This window comes from Crassostrea angulata, chromosome 2, assembly GCF_025612915.1.
Source record: "Crassostrea angulata isolate pt1a10 chromosome 2, ASM2561291v2, whole genome shotgun sequence".
NCBI lineage: Eukaryota > Metazoa > Mollusca > Bivalvia > Ostreida > Ostreidae > Magallana > Magallana angulata.
The window spans coordinates 28021307-28027358 of NC_069112.1; positions in this window are offsets into that span (position 1 = coordinate 28021307).

The following is a 6052-nucleotide window of genomic DNA, read 5'->3' on the forward strand; positions in this document are numbered from 1 at the left end:
ACATGATTTTTGGGAAATGATTTTAATCACCTCTCTAATGCAGTTACTCTGGCAAACAGAAAGTGAAACAGTGGTTGGACCTAAGCACAAATCATCACCGCTGACAAGACTTAGTTCTCGGAAAAAACCTATAAATTCGGGGTAATAAATTCTGAAGCACTGTTTTCGAGGAAACTTATTTATAAATACCTTTTAAAAAGTCAGATTTAAAATGGTATGAACAAATTAGATATATTTTGTTGTGGAATGTGTTCCTACGCTTAAATTTACTATAGTCTCGTTCAACCAGACAATCGGTGGTTTCCGTAAATCTTTGACAAGCAGAGAATCTCTATTCCTTGTCGGAAATTAACGGAGACCTTCAGTCAGCAATTTTTAATTATTAGAACAACACATTACATTTCCTTTGCCTGAACTGAATTATGAATATTTTTAGTCATAGTAATTAAAGTAAAAAATATGTCACTTCCTGTTTTGCATTTTGTCGCATTTACAAATTAAAACGACTGCCTCTGATGGTTCAAAACCTGACCTGAAATATATGCGCAATATTTAAAAGAATTGAAGATATTTTGAAATCCTTCAAAATTATTAGAGTTATAAGTATTGAAAGAGGGGTAGAACGAAAGAGAGAAAAAACTCGGTATTAGGTCTAAATCATTGTATCGTTTATTTGCCAACATGAAATTAAAAGTATGCTGTATACCTGTATGTAATCCATACGTACAGTAACTAATAAAATAGTTATTTTAATATAGAGATGCCGTTTACAAATACCTATGAAATGATACAGGTTTAAACTGCTTATGCGTTTTTAAAGTTTTGTGACACATATCACGGATGACCTTTTACCGCGACTGTCATGGTTTTGGTTTCACTTTTCTTTTTGTTAGCATTGCAATTGAATATTTGGCAATGAAGCAACACTTTTTTGTTAGGTTATGTTTAATTGCACGATTTAAATGAGAAGGAAAATGTTATTTACAAATCAGTTTGCGACCCTTTTTTAATACCTAGTGTCCGTTCAGAACCTGTAGTTATTGTTATCTATACAAAAGATATATTGGATGCACTAATCTCGTAAAGCATGTTTAAATTTTTATATATTTCTCAAAAATCGTCCCATTACGTGCAAAATAGCACCTCATGAGATGTCAGATTTTCTGAAATTTTAAAATAATGGCACTGAGGAATTTTTGTTTCCAAATCTCTTTTGTTTTTTAATCTTAGACTATAATTTAAACGTGCCAAGGTCATGGATTTATAAAAAAGGTACATTCAAATTTTATACCTGTAATATATTTTAATTACAACATTTTTTTCACTTTACCAACTTGTAATAATTTTACAGGTCATGAAAAAAAAACTACATAAAAAAATAAAAACGTTTGAAAGAGCGTATTGGTTCTTATAGATGTGTTAATTACATTAGTGTCATCTCTGACTCTTTAAATGCATGCAGTTGTTGATTTTATTTTTAAAGACACGCGCGACTTCTCTTGAGACCCCCCCCCCCCCCCCACGAAAAGTGTATTTAATTGCCGACGTCTGTTCTTTTAACCATCAAATTGAATTATATTTGTAGCAATTTAGTCTAAATACATATATTTTAACCCTTTAGTCGGTTTTTGTTTGTTTTTCTTTCGTTTAAAGACCTTTATAAAACCAAGATCATTAATTCATTAGCTTATTTTGTATTTTTAGCATATATCTAAGATGATACCTTAAATGAATTTATTTAGTATAGTTATGAGGAAATTTTGCTCTCTACACATTTTAACAAAAATTGGTTACTTCATGTATTAATAGCATACACAGGAATGAAACGTATAAAATGAAGGCATTCTTTTTAAAAAAAAAAAGTACATTAAAAAAAAACAGAGAGAGAGAGAGAGAGAGAGAGAGAGAGAGAGAGAGAGGTATAATATTTAAAGCAATGTTTCTTTGCCAACTTGGAATTACAGGACCCTGTATATGAAATGTTTGCGTACAGTAACTATTCAAAGAGTGATTTGAATATACGGATATCATGTACAAATACCTTGGTTTTACTTTTCTTTTTGTTAGCATTATAATTAAATATGTGGCCGAGAAGCTACTACTGTTTGTTAGTTAATGTTAAACAGAACGATTTAAAACAGAAAAGAAAAGGTTTTAAGTCAGCCTGCGATCCTCTCATAACACCAAATGTCCGCGGAGACTGTTTTTATTGTTATTTATACAAAAGATAAATTGGTTGCACTTATCTCGTAAAGTATGTTTAAATATTTAAATAACTGTGAAAGAATCATCCCATGAACGATCAAGTTACGTGCATATCAGCGCCTCATGAGATGTCAGATTATCTGAATAGTTGTAAACTTAAATTATGGCTATGAAAATTTGTGTTTCTAAATATGCTTTATTTGCTTTAGTGTTTAGTCTTTGACTCTCAATTGAACGTGTTAAGGTCATGAACTTTGAATTATACATCTCTTTGATAGCACCAAAATGGAGTAAGTTTTACGTTAGCAAATGCAATTCCGAGTTTTATTGACAAAAGTATTAAATTTTGATAGAACCGAAAATGTATAAGTAATTAAAAAACATATGCCACTTCAATTTTCATTGACAAAAGTATTAATTGTCAATGAACTTAATATTACAAGAACATCACAAATAATGATCGACGGCGTTAAATCTTGTCTTTCAATCAACTCCTTTTGTAATTAAATTATTTTTACAGCGCATTGTATCATTATCACATTTTTCAATAAAATAAATGGCATGAAAATTTTACACTTGTAGTACATATTAACAGCATCAAGACCACATTTTCCTTCTCTTTTACTATTTGTAATATTTGTACAAATCATGAAAAAAAATCACATAAAATTTTCAAAATATTTGAAAGAGTCTACCGATTCTCTTAAATCCGGACTGTCACGGTCTCTATTCATGAGTTGTTTACGTCAATGTCATGCCTGACATTTTAAATGCACACATATCTTGCATTTATTTCTAAAGACATGCATTTTTTAAAACACGCTTGAATTGCTTATTATATCCCCCCTTCCAAAAAAGAATTTCAAGGGTATTTAAAAGCAAACGTTGGTATTCTGTTTCTTTTGTTACTATCAATGAGCTGCGATAAATGAATGAATGCAAACGGGTATATAAGAGGAGATGAGATCCTAATTTAATATTTAATGCATACGTGTAATATTGGGGGTATTCCCCACACATAAGGAGAACTCCTCATCTGCTCAGTTATTATATGTACTAAAAGCAAACAGGTAAATAAAGCATAGAAAATAAGGTGCATTTGAGAGAGAGAGAGAGAGAGAGAGAGAGAGAGAGAGAGAGAAAGAGAGAGAGAGAGAGGGGTACTTAAATATTTACGCAGGTCGATTATTCCATTTGATATTATTCTTGAAAACGTGTTGTACCTTTTCTAATATTGTACATTTTCTAATACAGTCTAGGATGCGATATGATTGAATAATTTGAAAAAAAAATTGAATATTTTTTTTTTTATAGAGTTATAGATTAGTTGAATTTGATGTATTTCAAACAATCCATAAAGAGTTCTTGAATAGAGCTTATATGTTATTTTTTTAATTCTATTTTCTTTCATCTTTTTATTTGATAACTCGTCATACTTGCTTGTTACAAATTGATGGCAAAACATGTGCGCTTTCCCAATATGGATGACCAATCAATCTCTCTCTAACTTGTCAGGGAATTGGGGTGAAATTTTTTAGAAATTATTAATTCAAATTGTAAATTTATCAAAAGTAGGCCTTGGACACCCCCGCCCCACCCAGAAAACACAATTATCCCTAGAACCCTCTCTCCACCCTTGGAATGGTTTTTTTTTATCCGCGCGTATGGCGGTTGTTAAAACAATAAATTTACACTTTTTTCTTTCACTTTTTACTTATTTTATCTAAATTGTGCAAATATGATTTTTAGTTCGGATTAATCTTTACTAATAATACTAAGAATACTTAAAAAAAACAATAGACCTCGCTCATATTACATTATAGATCCATATTTCAAAATCCCTGTCTACGCAATTCTTAGGAAGAGTTCATATTTTTCTTTTCGAATTTAAGGGCTATTTCAACAGAAGTAGCCGTCAAATTACTTAATGTTAAATATTAAATTTTATGTTTATAATTGGCTGAAATATACATTCAGTATAAAAGATAGGATATCAAAAATGGATGAATTCTTTTAATTATCCATTTTATATTTTTGCTTTTATAATTTGATGCTAAAAGATCTTTTTTACTTCACATAAGAGCTGAAATTTAAATATAAACTGAATTAAATTAAAAAGCTAGCGACCTTATACTTAGACATCCTAAACTGGATAGGAACAACGTTGTTTAATAGTACATTCTTAGTTCGTTTATGGATTCAAAATTCATTTATTAATACATTTTTAGTTCGTTTAAAAAAAGAGTTTAAAATTCATTGCTTATACTTTTATGTGGTGTTAAACTCATTTTAAACATCATCGATTTATACCCCGCGAAGTTGGGAAGGGGGAGAAATCTTTTTGTTTTTCTTTTTAATGGCCATGGCAGGTGCAATAATCCCCTTCAAAAAATTGTTCCATAAATCTTTGCTTTTGTATCTGATCTCTAAAAAATTGGCAAACACAATTCATCAGGCCTCTGGAACTGAATCCACTGGTAGGATAAATGTTCTTTGGAAGAAACTCATGCAGTATGGATCAGCGCATGAGAAACATCCTTGTTAATACCATCTGACGTTATTATCTCCATTGCTGAAAGAATGGATCGCCGTATCGGTTCATCGAAATGAAATATCCATTAATATTTCATATAGAAATAAAGCTATACATCTTAATGTTAAAAAACAAATACGAATTTATCTTTTCAAAGTTCATAAAGAGTCATGAACAAAAAAATGTTGGTCTACACTCATAACGCACTTTAAAAAAATATTTCATAGTGCTTTGATTTGGACCAAAATTTAATGCACTTCGAAATTTCTTTTTTTTTTCAAAGTGTGTAATGTTTTCCAAAGCGCGTTGCCACAAGGCTTAAGGCTGGGTTATAAAATGTTTTCAACACTGTGTGTTGATGTATCTATTTCGTAAATATCCGATATTATATGCAATGTCAGGGACTTAAATATATCGATGCAATGTCAACTGGTGCACACACGGGTCAAAGTCTACTATTAATGTATTTAAATTGATTAAGTCAGAAAAGAAAAAAAAAAGGGCTAAACATATAGCGATACAAAATTAGCAATCTGCAACCAGACTGCTAAAAAGGGGGGTTTCAAGCAAACTACAATCCTAACAATACAAGGGATCATGTGTCCTGCAGCCACAAGTGGACTTCAGACACATGGTGTTGCAAGAATAACAAACTGCCAGATAACCGCAATAGCGATGAACGGGAAGTAACTTTTATTTTTTTTCCATTTCTGATTAAAACGTCACCAGAGCAGGATCAGTCATGTAACGGGCCTACACACCAGACAGTTAGATATTGTGTAATTTTTTGTTAACAAGGTATGTAATCTATCTTTTATTGCATATTCACTTAATATACAAAAAATTTGCTAGTTATTGTGATAAACACAGAAAATTCGAATTAAACATAAAATTAAGCTACTTTCGTTTCAGATATAATTATCTGTATATGCAATTTAATAAACTAGTGAATCAGCCGCAACTAGTAAAACTTTATGTATATATATATATATATATATATATATATATATATATATATATATATATAACAAGCACAAACATTGCAATAACTCTCAAATTGACATGTACCTGCCCATAGTGAATGATAAAGATATATAAAAAGCAAAGAGAAATTCACTTTTGTTGGAGCTCCACCTTCCGCCCCGACCGAGGCTTGAACTCACGACCTCTGGAACCCATTCTCCTAGCAGTGAGCGGCCACCGCGCTCCCCATTCGGCTATCTAGGCAAAACAAAAATCTTGCTTTCGATATCGAACAGAACCTAGCGCGCTGACCGCGCACTACACAGTCGCTTGAGATACAGGTGGAATACA